The sequence below is a fragment of the Ursus maritimus genome, unplaced genomic scaffold, assembly GCF_017311325.1.
Source record: "Ursus maritimus isolate PB19 unplaced genomic scaffold, ASM1731132v1 scaffold_24, whole genome shotgun sequence".
NCBI classification, from domain to species: domain Eukaryota; kingdom Metazoa; phylum Chordata; class Mammalia; order Carnivora; family Ursidae; genus Ursus; species Ursus maritimus.
Genome location: NW_024424897.1, coordinates 10,916,426 through 10,937,640, shown reverse-complemented (window position 1 = coordinate 10,937,640; position 21,215 = coordinate 10,916,426). Strand labels below are relative to the sequence as shown.

The window sequence follows — 21,215 nt, the reverse complement described above, 5'->3', positions numbered from 1 at the left end:
GTGAACCAGAAACTTGGCAGGTTTTCACACTGACTTTGGGGTCCTCCACCTCTCATGTGATGAGACCCTTTCTGGGGTTCCCTCCTCACTCTGTGGAAGCTCTGATTGCCCCGGACCCCTTTCCTGGTTTGCCCAACCAGGAAGAGGGGGAGCTTTCCATCTGAGTTTAAGCCTTCCAAAATCTGCCTGCTGGTGCTTGCTGTCTTTGGTGTTTGGCTCAGAGTTTATCTGCAGGCAGGCCGGGTAGGCTGTCACTCCATGGCGTTCAAAGCTGAACTTCCCTGGAAAGAATCTTTGATGTGCGAGTTTCCTGAGCTTATGGAGACTGATTCCTCAAGTATCAGTAGACATGATTAGACCTTATGCCGTTGTAGCGTCTTTCAAATACTCATGAATTGAATCCAGCAGAGTCCTTCCTAGTTTGGGCTGCGGCTCTCAGCAAACACCTGTGGAGATCTGGGGGTCCTCCGATTACCAGGGTCATCAGATGCCACGTTCCTTCCTTCGCTGCATCCCATGCAGATGGTGATTCCATGTGGACCTTGCAGATCTGGGTGATGCAACACCCAGAGTAGGGCTGTTGAAACAAATGACCACAGACGGCGTGGCTTCAAACAACAGAAATTCATCGTCTCACAGTTCTGGCAGCCAGAAATCAAGATGTTGGTGGGGTTGTGCTCCTTCTAAAGCTTCCTTGCTTCTTCCTTCTGGGGACTGTCCACAGTCCTTGGTGTTGCTTGGTTTCTAGCTGCATCACTCCCATTGCTGCTTCTGTTGTCCCATGGCCTTCTCCCTGTTTGTCTTCTGTGTGCCCAAATGTCCCTTGCTCGATAAGGATACCAGTCATTGGATTAAGGCCCATATTAATCCAATACGATCTAGTCTTAGTTTGAGTGCATCTGCAGAGACCTATTTCCAAATAAGGTCAAATTCACAGGGGTTAGGACTGGAACGTATCTTTTGGAGAGTACAGTCCAACCTACAACAGGTGCTTAATCTAAATGAGCTGATGATGTAACAATTACAACCTGAATAAATAATTTCTGTGACTAGGGGCGCCTGGGTGGCACAGCGGTTAAGCGTCTGCCTTCGGCTCAGGGCGTGATCCCAGCATTATGGGATCGAGCCCCACGTCAGGCTCCTCCGCTATGAGCCTGCTTCTTCCTCTCCCACTCCCCCTGCTTGTGTTCCCTCTCTCGCTGGCTGTCTCTCTCTGTCAAATAAGTAAATAAAATCTTTAAAAAAAAAAAATAATAATAATTTCTGTGACTAACCAAGATTCACGATACACAGATTACCATCAAAATCTGTATAAATTGGATGTAAAAGACTATCCTCAATTCAGACACAAATGCCCAGAATGAAATCACCCATTGATGTAATGCAGGGGCAGATGTGCATACGAGTTAAGAATGAGCTTTGGGGAGCCCGGGTGGCTCAGTTGGTTAAGCGCCTGATTCTTGGTTTCAGCTCAGGTCACGATCTCAGGATCCTGGGATGGAGCCCTGCATTGGGTTTCACGCTTAGCGAGGAGCCAGCTTGTCCCCCTCCCTCTGCTCCTCCCCACGCTCTCTCTCTCTGTCTCTTTTTCTCTCTCGAATAAATGAATAAATAAATCAATAAATAATCTTAACAAGGAAAAAAAAGAATGAGCTTTGGCTTTGAAACGAACTGGGTTTGGATCTTGAGTTCTTGTCTTGCCGGCTGGTGAAGGTCTTAAATCTCCTTCAGCTCCTGCTTCATTATCCAGAAGTGGAGAAAATACACTTAATTCACAGGTTCTTGAGAATGTCTAGGATCAAAACAATGCCTGACACTTAGACCTTCGGCTATGGAATTGTCCAACCGGATATTGAATTAAATATCGAATTATTCGATTGTTGACGAAATAGTCAAAGAGTAAGAGGTCCTCCAGAGATCCTACTGTACAAAGCATGCTGTGGACCCAACTGATCAGACCCGGGTTGAACCTTGATTGTACCGCACTCTGGTCTACCTGGTGGTAGCATTTATTTTTAAAAATACTCGAATGGGGACTTTCAACCCACAACTTTATCAGGATAATAGGAATTAGTACTTATAAATCATGAAACTCAAACCCTTAAATAAACTCTACTGTATTACCCATTTTGCTTTTATATGCATTTAAATACAATTATATGTAGTCATAAACATGGTGCGGTCCAGAATTTAATTCTCCCTTCCCAGATTAAACTTCAGGCAGATGAGGGAAATGTTTTGCGAAAGGTACTGATCTTCCCCTTCTCTCATTGTCTGGGCCCTGGGCCTATGCCGTCTCCTTGTTTATACTGATCTCTGACCGGTTTGTCATTTCTTGTTCCAGGAATGTACATCTCAGACCGCATTACTCAAAGTTCACAACACAGTCTTGAGGGATGGCATTTATTTTTTGCACTGTTCTTCAAATCTTCTTAATAGGTTCCTTCTGTTGAGAAATGTGCTCGCCCAAGCTGTCTGAGGCAGGTGCCTCTGGCCTTTTGTGTGACAATTCATCCAGATGGGAGGTGACATCAAGGAAGCCTTTCGGAGAGGTTACGGCATGGCAGCCGAATCCTGAAACCTGTCAGGGAGACCAGGCAGTGGGGCAGGGCATCCCAGGAGGAAGCAGCAGCCTCCGTGTGGCCAGAACACATCCTCTCCCACCAGCCTCGTTGGTGAGAAAGGCAGTTTGGAGGAGAGTGGCACCAGATAAATCTGGGCAGAAAGCCAACGTATGACGAGCATCCCATAGCAAGCTGAGGAGTTGGCGTTCCACGTGGCAAGTGTGGGTGTCTGGGATGCGGAACCACTAGCATGTGCCATGGCTTTATGTGGCCATTCACACTATATTTGCGCTGTAGCACGAGGCTGATGATGGACGGAGACAGGGCAGCAAGAAAGAGCATCTTAAGTCTTATCCCGCCCCCCCCATCCATTTCCTCCTCAATCCACTGCAGTCCCCTTGTGCTCCACCAACCCCTTCTATTCCTCTAGCCCACCTCCTGGCAATTTTCTCTTTATTGCAAGCATCTCGCTCAGCCGTGCTTACCTGTTCACATGTGCGTATCCTCTACTAGACTGTAAGCTTCTCGAAGGCAGCGGCAGGACCACACTCCGTTTTGTACATGCAGTATCGAGCCCAACGCCTAGAAGAAAGTAAGCATTCAATAAATTCATGATGGCACTCCTTTGGTATTTAATGAGTGTCTACTATGTGTTTCCCGGAAAACTGCTAAAGGCCCAGAGCGCAGCACCGTAAATAAAACAGAGAAAAATCCCTACCTTCACGGAGCTTGCATCCTCACCCTGAGAGCCACACAATAAATTAGGGAGTAAGTAAATAAATAAACAGGTAAAATTTTAGTATGTCAGATAAGGAGAAGAGTTATGGAAACAAAATAAATCGAGGGAGAGCAATTGAGGGGGGTGACTGTAAGTAGGGTGGTTAGGGAAGGCTTTGCTGATAGTAGAACACAAACTCGAAAAACAGGGGCGCCTGGGGGGATCAGTCGGTGAAGCATCTGCCTTCAGCTCAGGTCATGATCCCAGGATCCTGGGATCAAGCCCTGTGTCGGGCTCCCTACTCAGTGGGGAGCCTGCTTCTCCCTCTCCTCCCTGCTCATGCCCTCTCCTGCTATCTCTGTCTCTCTCAAATAAATAAATAATATCTTTAAAAACAAACCTTGAAAAACAAGGGAGCAGCTACGTGGATATCTGGAGTGGGGGGAGCAGGCGGGGGCAGGCAGAAGGAACTGACAGAGGGAAGCCCTGAGGACCCTGAGACAGGACCTGATAGGGTGTCCAAGGAATAGCAGAGGCCAACACAGCTGGATTTTGGCTTTTACTCTGAGTGGAATGGGACGCCGCTGAAGGGTTCTGAGCACAGGAGTGGCACAATCTGACTTCTGATCTGACATGACAGCTTTGGCAGCTATGCTGAGAACAGCCTGAAGAGGGACACACGTTCTGCTGGGCAAGAGAAGAGGTGGCTTGGACTGATGTGGAGAGAGACGCTAGACACGGCACACGGTTTGAAGGTGGTTTTCTTTAACTGGACCTGTTAGTGTTCGGTCGGGGTTATCAGGAAATGAGAGGGGTTGCGAACTTCTTCAGTTTGGCATGAGCAATTAGAAATACGGAGTTGTGATTCCCTGAGACCAGAGTAAATGGGGGAGAACCACTTAACTCCCTGTCCAGATTATGACACCTTTGAGAGTGAAAGGACATGCCCTAGAGCTGGGAAAATGTAGGGACTGTCTTGGAAAATCTGTTTACCCTAGAGTCCTGGCTCTCAATCAGGGGCGATTTTGCCCCCAAGGCCACGTCTGAAGACATTTTTGGTTGTGACAACTGGGGGGCTGCCACAAATACCTGGTAGGAGGAGGCCAGATTTCCTGTCTCTGACAGCACCTCTCAAGAAAGAATGATCTGGTCCAAAATGTCAACAGTGCGAAGATTGAGAAATCCTGTCCTAGAGATAGGAAACAGGACGAGAAGGCCAGATTTGCTGACATGCACAGAGATAAAGATCAACGTAGTCAAAGAGATATGTCATGAAGATGCTCAGCTCTTCATTAGTTTATCATTTCTACCCAGCTACTTACCCAAAAAAGCATATACCCTCGAACACAGAAGAATATTAAGAAATTATACAATTGAAAGAACCTACAGACTAATTAGCCTTATAACCGGGGGTTTTCTGGGACCCTCACCCATCCACTCCTCAGCTAGCCTTTCTTTGGCCCAAGGCTCAGTTCAGCTACAACACCATTGGTACTGGTGGCTTCCCGGATTTCCAAATAATAAAAAAAGGAAGTTCAAATGCAATTTTAAGAAAGTGATGGCCAGGATCACCAGCCATCTAAATACAGTGAGCTGTACATGATTTTACCAGCAAAACAGATATGGGAACCTCTCCGGAAGAACAAGATTGTCAAGTGGGATGCCCGAACTCATTCTTCTCCCCACTCCATCTTCCCTCCAAAGCAGAATGAGTGAATGAATGGATGGATGGATGGATGGATGGATGAATGAATGAATGAAAACACCATTAAATGGAGTCAGAATGCAAGGGGTTGACTGCCAGATCTCTGTGTTCTTGCTTTGCCCCCTTCATCTGTGTGGACCATTTGTGAAGTTATAACTAAGCCTCCCACTGGCTGACCTAAAAGCATTCTTGGAGTCCCAATGAAGGTTCTCACAGTCTAGTCATCGAATGAGGAGGAGTCCTAGACTCCTAGAGGCGGATATATCTGAATAAGCCTGTCGGTTTCTGAGCAGTTAGAATCTGAGAGTGAACATTCCAACTCTTAGGCTGATAGAACAAATTAAAACTTTCAAACCAGCCTTTATTTTTCACACTCAGGTCTAAGAGAGGTTCATGAACTCAAACCCTTTCCTGTCTTGATTTTCTCCTATGATCTTATCATGGGATCCCGGGCTTTAGCAAAATGCGCAACATTGCCTTTCTGTCTGTGCCTAAATACTAAGAGGGTGCCCAAAGGTTTTCTTTTTGGTCAGCATTCTATCAAGGCTTCGTTTTCTACTATCCGCAGGCACAAGAGGGCATTCACAGCTATTACATAACATGAAACTGGGTAAGGGTAGTGTGTACACATTCAGAACCCTGCCCTCTGTGTGGAATGTGAAGAAACAAGTTTAAGCAGGCATGTGCCCCCAAACATGGGGGACCTTCAGGGGAAGCGCAGGGAGAGAGTCATCAACCGATCCTCACGTCCTGTGCATTCAGGTTAAGTTTCATGAACAGGGAGGGAGAAAAGCTGTAAAATTTCTGGGCTTCTTGCAATCCCCGGATTTCCACCTTGGATTTTTTTTTGTCAGAGAACTATGAGCATTTCATCACACGGACACTATTCCTACCTACGCTGTGAGGGAAGCAGTTCTCTGGCACTGCTGGTACACTTAGAGAACAAACAAAACCACGCGTGTCCACATCGAAGGGAGCATCCGATGAGCAAAGCTACAGAGCTACTTCTGAACGTTGGATTCCCCTCCAGTGGGATACTCGGTGCTCCAATGCATGCCATGGTCCGGGGCAGCATCCCAGGAGGGGGTCCAGATGTGAGGCACCTCTCTCAGCCCTGCACATCCCCCCGAAGTAAAACAAAACAAGCAAAATGGCTACCAGGTACCAGAAGGATTAATAAATTGTCCTTATTCGAACTTTTCCTCCCTTTCATTTGAAGACAACAGGTGGGTGGTTGACTGCAGTCACACAGAGATCCCGTCCGATCCTGAAACCTACTTGAAGGATCATCAACAGATCAATTGGATACCTGTTTCCCCAAGAATAAAAGATACTCATGTGCAGAAGCTGATGTCTGGATCCGTTCAGCCCTCCATCTTTCACAACACTCACTGATAATTACTACTTGTCAATGCTTGTTAAGAACTGCCTACATCTACTTTCTGAATCTCGGAAGAAAAAATATACATGGTGGGCATGATTTCTGAGGCTCAACGTGGAGGCTCTCCGAATCTAGCACACTTCATTATCTAAATGGGACAACAGGAAAATCATTTTTTTTTTTTTTTGCATTGGTAAAATTCAAGAGTCTCATCACCTTCAGGGAAATTGGTCTTTGTTCTTGGAGTATTCCAAGTACACTGTATAAATTGCCTGTGCCAATGAATACAGAAATAGAACAAAGAGCGCACATATAGCATCTTGAAAAATGATTTCATATTACTCGTTATTCTGCCTCCAAAAGCATTATACCAAATTGATTGAAGAGCTATCTAGAATATCATCTACCACAGCTCAGCTCTTCCTCTCCCTTATGACTTATTTTTAAAATGCTGTTTTTAAGACACGAGGCGCAATTCATTTTTTGGAAGGCACACTGATAGATATTTGCTCGGCACTTGTTACAGAAACTTTTTTTTTCTTTGAAGGAATCTGTCATGGGGAACACGAGATCTAAAAAAATACCTTATTTTCCTCACTTAACTATCTACTCGAAACCAGCATGGATCATAAATTCCTAAAATAATTCACCCAGATAAATGAAAGTTAAAAGGTTAAACGTATACATTTTTAGTCAAGTTGAACGTGTCGCTTCACAGTCCATAATAGCTGCAAAAGCTGACACTAATATTGGGGAACGAAAGCAACAGAGCATGCTACTGGTAGGTTGGACTTCTTTAAAATTTCTGAACACTAATGAAAGCCTCAGGGTCTCTGTACCTACCCTTTGGAGCTTCTGAAGATTCTTACTGGATGATTTTTCATGTCTGGACTTCTCTTAACATTGATAAAGGAAGAACAGTTATTTTCTACATGTATTTTAAAACTCATGATGGAAATTAACTCTTCCAGATAAAAAAATTACCTAATTTTGTCTTCTGGTCCTTTCCTCTTACCCCTGCCTAGTTCCAAACAATTCATGTAGATCATTTTGGAGAGGTTCCAAATTATTTCAAACATACAATCAATGAATAAATCTTTCGTAAGAATTGCTCCATTTTTAAATAATAATAATAATAATAATAATAATAATAATAATAATAATAATAATAAAACACCTCCCATACATGCTCACGCCTCTTCTTGATTTAATTATCAGCCAACTAAGTCCCAGGGAAAACATTTTGATTTTTAAAATATGTCTAATATAAATTTTAAAACTGAGCTACTTTAGTTAATTAACAACTTAATTAGCAGAAAGGCAGACCCATTAGTAATGGTTACAGTAGAAAAGTTCATACAAACACAATGAATATAAGAAATATAGAGATTAAAGGAAATGAAAGGATTTAGAATAGTAAGGTCCTAATGCATATGCAAATGATTGGAAAGAACTAAAATACTGTTATCAGTATATTTCTTTAATAAGGAAAACCGCGTCTTAAGAACAGACCATTGAAGCCTGATGACTCTTTCCACCTCCCATTAACTACTACTATGCCCTCTGCTGTTTGCTTTGTTAATCTATGACATTACATGGCCGAAGGCCTACATAATTCATGCCTGGGCTATTCAGTTGTCTTTTAAATCCATTCCCCGCTGTGGAATGGAATGGTTTTCTCCATATGGCCTCCATTTCCTCTTAACAAGCATCCAACAGTGTTTTGATTTGCTGCAGTAATAAAAATATTTCTTCTCTCTTTCCCNTCCATTAAACTAAGCTTTTCTTTTCACATTTCTTTATGTTGGTGGTAACCTTTCTCTAATTTCAAAGCTTTCTTCTTGCCTTTATCACTTGCGAGGAGGAGTGTTCTTATATCCCAATTTTCTTCCACTCTACATACAGTATCTTCGTTCTCAAGAAAGGAGCCAATGCTGAGAAATTTAATAGTAATAAAGATAACCAAAAGCCTCAATACCTTATAGCCACTGAGCATATATCATGGGCCGGGCACTCTTCTTAGAGCCTTAAGTCTATTAGTTCATTTAATCTTCTCGACTACCCCATGAGGTAGGTACTGTTATCGTTGCCTTTCTACCTGTAGGACACTGAGGCATAGAGAAGTGATCTATTTTGCCCAATTCACAGAACTAGTATAGATAGACCCTCGAATAACATGGGGGTCAAGGGCACCAACCGCCACCCCCCCAATTGAAAATCTACGAATAACATTTTTTCAAATAAAAAATATTATTAGATTTTTAAATTTTAATTCCAGTGTAGTTAACATACAGTGTTATATTAGTTTAGGTGTACAATTTAGTGATTCAACAATTCCATACATCTCCCAATGCTCGTCCTGACAAGTGCACTCCTTAATCTCCATCACCTATTTCACTCATCCCTCCACCCACTGCCCCTCTGGTAACCATCAGTTTTTTCTCCATAGTTAAGAGTCTATTTCACGGTTTGTGTCTCTCTCTTTTTCCTTTGTTCATTTATTTTGTTTCTTAAATTCCACATATGAATGAAATCATATGGTATTTGTCTCTCTCTGACTGACTTCTTTCACTTAGGCATAATACTCACTAGCTCCATCCATGTTGTCGCAAATAGCAAGATTTCATTCTTTGTGATGGCTGAATAATAGTCCATTGTGTATTCCGTGGTGTATGTATACCGCAACTTCATTATCCATTCATCTATGGATGGACACCTGGGCTACTTCCATTATTTGGCTGTTTGGCTATTGTAAATAATGCTGCAATAAACATAGGGGTGAACATATCCTTTTGAATTAGTGTTTTTGTGTTCTTTGGGTAAATACCCAATCGTGAGATTACTGGATCGTAGGGTGGTTCTCTTAATTTTTTTGAGGCACCTCCATAGTGTTTTCCACAGTGGCTGCACCAGTTTGCATGCCCACCAACAGTGCACGAGGATTCCTTTTTCTCTACATCCTCATTAACACTTGTTATTTCTTGTGTTTAGGATGTTAGGCATTCTGACAGGTGTGAGGTGATATCTCATTGTGGTTTGATTTGCATTTGCCTGATGATGAGTGATGTTGAGCATCTTTTCATGTGTCTGTTGGCCATCTGGATGTCTTCTTTGGAGAAACATCCGTTCACGTCTTCTGCCCATTTTTAATTGGATTCTTTGCTTTTTGGGTGTTGAGTTGTAGAAGTTCTTTATAATTTGAGTGTAGCTGACACACAATGTTACATCAGTTTCAGGCAAATCCATGAGTAACTTTTGGCTCCCCCCAAATTTAACTAGTAATGACATACTGCTGACTGGTAGCCTTACAGGTAACATAAAGAGTTGATTAACACGTATTTTGCGTGTTACATTTATTATGTACTGTATTCTTACAATAAAGTAAGGGAAAGAAAAGTGTTTAGAAAATCATAAGAAAAATACATTTACAGTACTGGACTGTATTCATTGAAAAAAAATTCCACAAATAAGTAGATCTGTGCAGTTCAAACCTGTGTTACTCAAGGGTCAACTGTAATTAGAAGAGCCAGGAGTCCAACCCAGCCAGGCCGTCTGGCTTCAGAGTCTGTGCTATAATCCCTTCACAATTATGGTCAACTTACACAGGTCTGGTGTCATCAAATTATACCTATGAACAACTAGCCAATAATGGAAACTGACTTGGTGATGGAAACAAGGGCTAGAGCTGTATCAATGTATCTGCTTCCATGGGATATTAGAGAGGAAAACTGCCATCTGCTGATGCTATGTTCTTGGTATTTGACACTTGACTCTCTCTACCAGAGTCCTCTCAACATACAACAAGAGCCAAAATTCACATTTACGTGAACTTTTATTGCACCTAATTCTTCTCAGTATTTACAGCCTAAATCACACTATTTATAGCCTAGACCACAATGAATGGCATCTCAGCAGCTCATGTGACTTCAGTCCTCAATCGTCAACTGTTCAGTTGAGGGGAAAGAAGGGTGATTTATAAGTACAGCTAAGACACACTTATCTACTCCTAGATGAGGCAGGGACCATCATTTTCTATGAAATAGACCTGGAGTAATTTTATTAATTCAAAGTCGATTACTTTGCTTTTTTATGTATGAATTTGGTATTCGAGGTATACGTTATAAGTAGATAAAATACACTCCAAATTATTTATCTGACTCCCTTTGATTTTTCTTTTGATCTACGTCCGACCATATCTGCTAATTCTCGTGAAATATTTCCATATAATATCATTCTGAATTTTTCTGCCTTTTCCAACCTAAACAGCTTTGAATAGCACACTTGACTTTAACAAATATTCATCATAGCTGACTCTTCTATTAATATAAACTTTTAAAAACAGGTAGGATAGGGATTAATTTGCTAATTCAAATTCCCTTCCTAAATTAAATGTGAATGGATGAGAAAATAGCTAGTGGGAATCCTTAGAATCATTTTTTCATGTGACATCTGTTGATTCATTATCAAAAACGGGTTTGAAACAAAACATAGGAACCATATTATGTAGAAGGGCTCCTGAAGAGCACCATCAGCCAATAAATTCCATATTTCAGAGTCACCCCTGTCCTTGAAAAATAGTCCGTGACCATTGGTTATATAAAGACTTGAGGTCGAATTCGTTAAACATCTTTCTAGAACACGGCTTTATGCCTCTGAGTTGGGAGGTGTATTAATACGTTGGTAGCATCCAAAGAGGTACAATCTTATTTTAGTCATGTTTTGGAAAACTTTGTGCCTCTGTTAATTTTAAATATAACAGAGAATCGCTCGTAACAATTTTAGTTTCACCCTGGTATTACTCCTAAGTCAACATCATATAAATCAGGTCACTTAAAATTGTGACAGTGAGGGTTCTCAGTTTGCAAACTAAAACACTGCCTTCAGCTTACTAGATTAAAATCTGAATTAAGGGGCGCCTGGGTGGCACAGCGGTTAAGCATCTGCCTTCAGCTCGGGGTGTGATCCCGGTGTTATGGGATCGAGCCCCACATCAGGCTCCTCCGCTATGAGCCTGCTTCTTCCTCTCCCACTTCCCCTGCTTGTGTTCCCTCTCTCGCTGGCTGTCTCTATCTCTGTCAAATAAATAAATAAAATCTTTAAAAAAAAAAAATCTGAATTAACGTCAAACCCCCCCCCCCAATGTTGATGAAGAAAGAAATAGATATTTACAGATACAGGACTAAATAGAGAAATATATTTTACATCTGAGGTGGTTTTTGCTCACATCCTGTGAATTATAATAACTTTATCTTAGTTTAGAAGATAGTTAGATGTCGTAAATATATTCTGCTTTGGGTGCCTGGGTGGCTCAATCAGTTAAGCCCCTGACTCTTGATTTTGGCTCCGGTCATGATGTCAGGGTTGTGACATCCAGCCCTGTGTCAGGCTCGCCCGCTTGGTGGGGAGTCTGCTTGTCTCCTGGTCCCTCTGCCCCCTTCCCCCCTGCATGCACATACTCTCTCTCTCTCTCAAGTGAATCTTGAAAAAATATATATTCTGCTTTCTTTCATGAACCTACCTATAATGCCGGGAGCATTTATTGTGAATATACAGCTGCCCTAACTTCAAACCCAGATACACTTCGGTTTGCTATCTCATTAAGACGGGGTAAGAACTAATATTATGAAATTCATACATCCTTAGACATTTTTTTACATAGCACATCTTAAATAACTACTATGAGAAACTCTACTTTACAGAAAATTAATGAGTCATTAAAAGTTAAGAGCCAAGCATTCTATCTTTTCATAAAGCATTACCTGGGTATTTAAAAAAAAATCTTCCACATGCCTATTAAAAACCTGTAGACCGAGCTTCCAAAATCATAGATCGCACGGAAAGCAGCTTAAGAAAATTGTACACAACGCTTTCTGCAATTTTCTTTGAAATATCCACCAGCATTTCAAAATTTACTCAGTGCCAGATGGCAATATGCCCAAAACTGTTTAATACATGCACTTGATATTTATTTGGATTCGAACAATCCAGAAACAGCAGGATAAATAAGGCCCTGGAAAATGGAAATCTCTGGTTGCCTTTTGCAAATGTGCCGGTTTTTAGATTTCTTCATTTCCCACCTAAATGTCAGTAAAGCAAGGCTGATAGAAAGGAGCCCTAAAGGAGACTTCCAAACAGTTCCAGAGGCAGGAGGTACAATCTAATCGACCTCTGCTGTTTTACTCCTTATGTTGTAGGCTACAGAGTCCATGGAGCTCGGGGCTCACGCTATTGCACCATGAAGAGGTTCGCCTTAACCCTCTTTATGGTAGGAAGCCCAATCTATAAAACACCATCAGACACTCATTATATTCTCAAATTGCTACTTTCTAATACTATACAATACTTATAAAACCCTATTTGGTTCTAAGACAGACTAATTGAACAACTATATAGAACCCACTGTTTTTAGGAATTTGGCTCAGAAACAAAATCATGAGTCTACCACCTCAAAGGAACGGACATAAGGAGAATTAGCAGTATTTTCAACTTATCTGCCGTATGCTGTTAGCAATACAGCATTTCCTTTGGACTCTACTCCAAATGGAACAATTTAAGAAAAAGCTGATTTAGTATGTTGACTCCCTATAATTATTTCTATAGCGCTGTGTAGTTCAGATAGCTTCTTAACATTCTGTGAACTGTTGAACTTTCTCTGTAACTTGCATAGATCGCTTATCTAAAATATTTCCCAGAATATTTTATAGTTTTTAACGAAGTGCAGCAGGTCAGTATGACCGGAATTATTCAGGTCTGTGACTGAAGCCCAGAACCATCTATTAATATCAATGTAAACAGATCAAGGAGCCTTGAAGGGCACAACACTGTCCAATATCAGTGTTTCTAACTCATTCTCACATAGCACAGGATTTACTGAATCGTCACAGTGCGTTGGCTACGGTACAGAGTGTAAAGGAGATACACGGATTTATTGTGGGCTTTCGAGTCCTGAGCTGAGCTTGTCCCATGAATAACTAATACAAAAACGGGGCAAAATGTTACCGAATGAGTCTTAACCTGAAGAAGGTACAATTTCTAGGGCACTGACTACAAGCTACCTAGCTTAAGACGAGACCGGATAGCTGAAGTAAGAGACTAGGGATCGGAAGCCAAGTTTCTACATCTGCAACCAGACAGTTTTAAATCACATGTTTTCCCATCTTGTCCAAGTAAAGCAACAACATGAGATGATGATGATAAACCGGGATTTAGGGACAACCCACTTCAGTGTCTCTGTAAGGATAAAATGATATATGGTGGATGTGGAAAGCGCCTGTAAACCTTGAAATATTATAAAAATGTTACTAACATTACCCACAGGATTTTAAGTTTCTCAGAACAGAGATCATACTTTTTCCATTTTCTTAACCCATGCCACGCTTGTCATAGCTGTAGGTCTTAATGAGGGTCTAGTACTTTTTAAAATGTGCTTCTCTCTTTTCTTTTCTTTTGGGCTCCTGGGATAAAAAGATTTGTGAGATGTAATGTTTTATAGCTGGCATTGCCTGTATTTTATATTTTGATTTTTCTTAATCCTTCTTTGGTACATAGACCTAGTATTTAAACATCTGGCATTTGAACATGCTGAGAGATGTGCAGGAAAAGGAAAATAGACGGAAAGGCAGAGATACTCCAGGAAAACTGAGAGCTGATACTTCTTATGTTACAAGACTCATGATTCTTATAGGAAATGCTCGATTTAATCAGTCCATCAAGAAATACTTAGAACAGGCTGGCTCTGGACCCCCCTGCTGTGCTCTGTAAGATCTCCAGGGTATTCACGAGGATTCTCAAGGACTTTACAATATAATTGTGGAGTTAAGACTTTTGTACGAGAAACAATTCAAGCACAGGGTGACTGTAAAAAAACTGAACACCTTTGGAAATGCATTAATTAGTAACTGGGGTTTAGAGGAACATGCAGTCAAGACCAATTTGCAAAGAGGGTCTGCACGCTCATTCAGTTAAGGGCCAGAAAGTAAATATTTGAGGTTTTGCAGGCTAGCTGGTCTCCATTTCAACTCTGTTGTAGTTCAAAAGCAGCCGCAGGCAATACCTATGTGAATGGGCATAGCTGTGTTCCAATAACATTTTATTTACAGAAACAGCAGGCACAGTGAATTTGGAGCATGGGCCATCATTTGACAACCCTCATTGTAAAGAAATTCTCCCAGCTCTCTCTCTACGTTTTTTTTTTTTTAGATTTAGATTTAGGGAGCTTGAGCAAGCATGAGTTAGGGGAGAGGCAGAGGGAGAGGGCGAGAGAGAATCCCCAAGCAGACTCTGTGCTGAGCGCAGAGCCCGACATGGGGTTCAATCTCACAACCCTGAGGTCATGACCTGAGCCGAAATGAAGAGCTGGACGCTTAACTGACTGAGCCACCCAGGCGCCCCTAGCTCTCTATAATTTAATACATGTTTGATATGTGCCTTTCATGTCACTAGGGCATGCACCAACCATCCCCTGACACCTCTGTAATCTATCACTTCGGACAACCGCAACGGCAGCCGTGACAAGATCCTTCATTCCTTCAAAGTTGAAAACGATGACGTGGTACCAACGTGAGGTTCTGGAGGTATTCTCTCTGGAAGAAGTTGCCAAGTGAACTATCTGGGTATCTGGGTGGCCAAGGTGCAGTTCTTTTGGACTCACCCTGTATAAGGCAAACCAACAATTGGTTAAATATGGAATTGATTAGGAGTGTTGCAAAGGAGTTCCAAATTTCAGTGTAACTTGAACCTCACGTACGGAGCATGACCATTTATCTGGCTTTCTGTAGAGCTCGGTCTTGTTCAGATTTTCAGAAGCCAGATGGGGCAGGACCACAGAAGAAAATGAGCGAGTGTCGTATGAGGGAGACAGCAATGCACAAACACATACACATGCGTGTATATATGTGAGTGTGTGTGTGTGTGTATCTACAGAGATGGAGATCAATTGATTTGATTGTGGTAGAAGGAGAAGAAAAAGTATATGCTTGTGTTGGATTAGACATCATTGCAATTTTCTCTCTTAAGAGAATTTGAAATCGTTTTTGTGCTCCCCCGTATTATTTAATATAATGACTCAAAGCTGTTCACTATTTGCTCTAACACACTGTCTAGATGACCACGAACAGCTTATAGGGTGAATACTAGGCAGGAATCACTTCTTTCTTTCCTAGATACTACGTCCTTCGTCAGTCAGCTCATGTAATATGTCTGGTTAAGACTCAATTTGGTTTTGGGGCAAGGTTGAAACAGCATCGCATTGGAGCTCTATATGGCTCCGTGACTGCTTAGAAACACTGAACATTCATATTACAAATTTTTTATTCAATAAGAATATAATAATGAGGACTCTTGAGAGTCAGTCAGCATTTCCATTAGATCAGACACTTGTATTAAAGGTTGTTGATAGTAATCTGAAAATCTAGAATCTTAATAGGAGCTTAAAGTATTAGTCAAACACTTTTTAGATAATTATATATAATAATTAAATAAAAATTATTCTTCCTAGTAAATCCCTATGGTGGCATTTTTTTAACTTTTAACAAAATGCTAAGATAAGCTAACCAACCCATTTTAGGTGAATGCATTCAGTGTGTAATAAATCCATCCACATATCAGCTAAACAAGTATTAACTGAGCACCTATTCTGTGCATGACATATATTTGACCTGGGGCCACATGATGAAGATGAAACTTCCCTGCCCAAGCTTAGAACAAGGGCCAAATATAGACAAATAAGGTCTGCCCAAGGGAGTAGGTTAGGAACGTGCAGAGAATAAAAGATTTAGCAGAAGAGGTAAGGTCTGTACTTAAGTAATATTTACTGCAAGACAATATTAGATATACAGCCCACAAGAGCTAACAGATGCCATCAGAATTTAAAGGGGACAATCTTCTTTAAGACAGAGGGATGTGATCAAGGACAACATAGAAGAGGTGACCTTGAACCTTAAATGAAAGGTAGATTTTAGGGGCAAAGACCTAGAATAGTGTAAGTTAACATACAAAAGTGGTGACATAGAAATTCATAATGAATCCTGCTTTGACCAGATCACTTAAGCAGAGGAATCACAGAGCATATGAATGAGTATAGGAATAAGGCAGCACAGGTAGGGGCGCCTGGGTGGCACAGTGGTTAAGCGTCTGCCTTCGGCTCGGGGCGTGATCCCAGCGTTGTGGGATCAAGCCCCACGTCAGGCTCCTCCGCTGTGGGCCTGCTTCTTCCTCTCCCACTCCCCCTGCTTGTGTTCCCTCTCTCGCTGGCTGTCTCTTTCTGTCAAATAAATAAATATAATCTTAAAAAAAAAAAAAGGCAGCACAGGTATACCTGCGTCTTACTGGGGAGGGCACTGGAAGCTAAGCTGAATCTACCTTGGGATTTCTAAAATTTCTACCAACAATCGTAATTCATTGTGATATATTAATGCAGTGAAAACAAAATTAGTGCTTCAAGCTATCGTACAGTTGCAACTCATTGTCTCAATGCAGAGATAAGTCTCTGATCTCCAGGAGTCAGACTCTTGGAGGACACAAAGATGTAAATGAACACCTGTCAGCCCTATGGTGAGTATCAAGAAAGAGGTGTACGCTGCCATGTTTCTCCCCAATATACGTCATTATGTATGACATACCTCTTTATACTACAATGTTCTAGAATCTAGGAAAATAGATATTCAGAGTTGAACTCTTAGCTTTAACTCTAGCACCTTCTTTCCCATGTTTCTGACATCCAGCAGCCATTGTCGGAAAACATTCATAAATGTCACATACAGATGAGCATTGCTATCTGGAAGGCAATATTTCACACTGTAATTTGAATATTTCTTGTCTCATCTCTTAAGGGCTATTGTTATGACAGTCATTAGTTGGCCTGCAAGAACAAGGGATCCGGAACCCTTAATTCCAATGCAAAAAGTAGAACACGTGAACACACCTCTCTTCCTTTAAATTTTTGGTGGTTTTAATCAGACACTGAGCTGGGTTTACATCTATGGGATGTTAGAACTGGAATTTAGTCTAACCCTCCTTATTTTAATGGAACAAAAAGAGGTCCAGAAAGGTGAAGTAACTTGCCTTAGGAGCCACTGCTAACTTTTTCTACAGCCAGGACTAGAACCCACATACCAAATCTCATTAGCTTTAAATTAACTTAAAAATACAGTGTCAGTGACTTCTCAAGGTGTCACTATGTACCAGCGTTTCTCAAACTCAGCCCTACTGACATTTGGACTAGAACAGGGAGCCTGACACCGGGCTTGAGCCCAGGACCCTGAGACCATGACCTGAGCCGAAGGCAGACGCTTAATGGGCTGAGCCACCCAGGCACCCCTGCCCAGATCATTCTTGGTTGTGGGAGGCTTCCTGTGCCTTGCAGTACGATTACCAGTATCCCTGATCTCTAGCCTGAAGCCAGTATTACCACTCCCACCCTCCCAGTTGTGACAACCAAAAATATCTCCAGACGTTGCCAGATGTCCCTGGGTGGGGGGCTAAATCACCCCGGGCTGAGACACCCTATCCCCCCCCCGCCACCTTCTCCACCCTGCATATACTTCTAGAATAATTCTTTCTGAGCCAGTCTGACTTAACCTAAGGTCATCCTTCTACGAATCACACCTCTAACCTGACAGCATAGGGCTTTGCGCAGGTGTTCTAATTTCCCCTGCAGGTGTTATTATCATTGGAATCTCGTTATTCCAGGCTGTCCATGGTCACAAGTCCTTTCCCTATTTATTGCATGCATTATTTCAGTATGCATTTGAGGCCCTATTATATGCAAGAAACAGGGTACTGGGAATGCAGAGATAAGTCTCTGATCTCCAGGAGTTCAGACTCTGGGAAGAGACAAAGATGTAAATGAACACCTGTCAGCCCTATGATGAGTATCAAGAAAGAGGTGTATGCTGGGAGCTACTGAATTAGAGAATGCACCTAATTCATACTGAGGGTGCTCCTAGGGTGATGGGTCACAGAAGGCTACCAAAAGGAAAAGGCCAGCTAAGCTCGCTCTTCAAGCACAAATTGGAATGAGCTAGGTTGTGAATGGAAAAGGCTTCCCAGGTAGAAGGATCAGTGTACTTAAAAGAAAGGAGAAAGGAGAGAGGCTCTAGCATCAACATAGGGTGAGAAATGAAGTTGGAGGGTAAGCAGGGGACAGGTCTCAAGGAGCCAATTATACCATGCCAAGGAGTTTGCCATTGTCTTGATGGTCACTATAAGCCGGGTGGGGAGGGGGGGGTGCATCAAATTTGCATTTTACAAAGATCTAAAGTACAGGACATTTTCAAGACAGGGGATTTGAAGCAGGAACCCAGGCCACCTCAGGATAAACACCTGATGTACTGTCTAATAAAAGAACCATGTGCCAGATTTTGCTTCCGCTTCCTTACACCACCGTGGGAAGGACTCCCCACGACGGTATAGAGGGACAGCTTTTTCCGCCACCCAGGACTATGGGAGGAGGACAGCGTTAACCACCAAGGCACGAACTTTTTCTTCTGGAAGCTAAGACTTCAAAGAGAGGTTGAGTTCCTTGCGGAAATTCAAAAAGCATTTTTCCCAGAATGAAAACATGATAACTTTTGCTATTTTTATTTATCTTTTTAAGTAAGCTCCACGCCCGACGTCCGGGCTTGAACTCACGAGTCGCATACTCTACCAACTGAGCCAGCCAACTGCCGCGATTTTGGTATTTTTAACCACGCAGTTCAGCCAATGTATGGGTCGAAGGTGTTTTGCATACATGTGTACGAGTGAGTATGTGCACTGGCTGTGGATCACATCGTTTCTATGGGAATATGAATCACAGATGGGTTTTCGGAACACGATCCGTTTGCCAGTGGTGAACTGTGCATGCCATGAAGAGAAAGTACCAGCACAAACGACAGCAGCAACATGCACCAGATGGGCTGCGATCAGAACTCTCCCATCGAGAAGGGGGTCTGGGGCAATTTAAGAGCAATGCTGCTGACCATATGAAGTGCAAACTCAAGGGAGCTCTAGGTTGCTGCGCAGGCCCTGGCCGGCTGGGTTCAGTGAGTCTGTTTGCAGTTCCGGTAGCTACCCCAGGGCCTGGCACTTAGCAGGGGCTGCGTGAACGTTTGCAGAGGTGAACGGGACGTATAGACGTGCATCTCCGCCCTCATACGCCTCTTGGTTAAACGAGACTTCGAAAACAAAAATGCCGGTTTAAAGATGTGCCGAGTCTGTGTGTGCCAGGAGAGGAAGGGACAGCAAGGATTTGCCTAGAAGGACAGTGAAAAAAGTGAGCTAGGAAGGCCCTGATCCTGTGGCTCCTGGGACAGAGACCTCTTGGTCTTAGGGACAGAAGCTAATATGAACCCAAGGTGACCTTGATTAATTCTCCGTAACGCCAGTATAGGAGATCAATCTAAGTAAATTAATGTTCGTTCCATCCCCTATCGCGTATTTGTTTTTAGAGCTGATTTCTAGCTTAAACATGGTGGCCATCGTCCCTCTGATTCGTCCATTACTCAGAAGGCCCCGGCTTCCTGGAATTCCAAACAAAACTGCCAAAGTTTTCATTAGCAGTCTTCAGATCTGGCTGAATCCTCCTTCAAAGTGCCTCTTTTTATTTTCCACTACTGACCTGACTTATCTCTAGACTCTCCCAGTTTCGACTCACCGCGATTGTGGAGAGCAAATTTACCTTCTCAAAACAATGCTTGGATTCAGTTACGCCCCTCAAAAGCCTTTCCCCACCTCCCAGGTACCTGTGGAATAAAGGCCAAACCTCTAGTTGGCCTTTACCACCAGGTACAGTCCTCACCTGTAAATTCTGTCCACCCCTACGTTTGTATACAAGGCAACATAGTATCCTCACTGTCTCCTGAATAGGCTTGTCCTCATTTCTTTACTGTGCTTGGTTCACACCTCAGCAGCCTGAAATCCTCCATTTCTCCCACTCTCCCTTGAAAGTACATTTCTGAGTCCGGTCTACTCAGTGAGGTAGAAGTCTGAGCTCATTTCAGCCCACGCCCCCTCGCTCAGCTTCATCTCTTGCATGGCATCGTTCTGGCTTCCTTGTGAAGGGGGTGGCTCTGTCTACCATGCTGCTGCCCAGCCCCTAGCCATGAGCAATACCGGACGAATGGATGACCCAAGACCCTAGGAAGGTGCCTGGCCCATCCCAGGGCCTCAACAACTTTCTGTTAATTTTGTTGAATAAATTCAAGATCTCTGGTTTGGTTAATTTAGGATTACCTACTTTCTCCCTTAGACCGGGGGCTTTCCTCCTCCATCAGGTGAGAAAAAGCATCTAAACATTGTAACTTTGATAAAGTTAGCTTTGACACATAAAAAGCAGAACTTCCTCTTTAACTTTTCAAGAAATGAGAACTAGCCCCCATCCCCCCACCCCACAGAAATGAATTTCAGGCTCCTTGAAAATCACCAACCTGGATCATTTCTGCCTAAAAATTTTGCATCTTCTCTTCAATTGCAAAGGTAACCTTACCTCTAGGCAGCCAAATCACCAACCAATTCTCCAAGCGAGAAAAATGTTTTTAAAAATGGAGGTGTGGGGGGTAAAACGTCTACAGGCAGGGACATTACAACAGGTGCTGCCCTGCAAACACGGAACACCCAAGCCGACCTTCTCAGCGAGCCAAATGCTTTTCAGCTAACCTAATGTTCTTCAACTGTTGCTTTAGCGGCTTTTCGGGAACAAAAAAATGCTCCCTCGCCTTGGCCCTGCCGTTTTTGGCCCCATCACTTACTACCGATTGCGTGTCTGACTTGTTTATCTGCGCGCACCCAGTCATCTCGCTCAGCGACCTCAGCGACCACGTTTCCTTAAATCAGAGCCCCGTGGACTCTGCTCGGAACTACATTACCCAG

At 42.6% G+C, this 21,215-nt stretch overlaps 1 long non-coding RNA gene across 2 annotated transcripts; it reads right to left on the bottom strand.

The window, feature by feature from the left end:
- Positions 1-2,123: 2,123 nt before the first annotated feature.
- Positions 2,124-21,191, bottom strand: LOC103665686. Of its 2 annotated transcripts, none has more exons than XR_569349.2 (3): positions 21,095-21,191; positions 3,050-3,146; positions 2,124-2,581 (listed from the first exon to the last, which is right to left on the bottom strand). It is a non-coding gene; the product is annotated as an uncharacterized LOC103665686 (long non-coding RNA). The 2 variants fall into 2 exon arrangements; XR_005837339.1 differs by having other exon boundaries at positions 20,833-21,140.
- Positions 21,192-21,215: the final 24 nt, after the last annotated feature.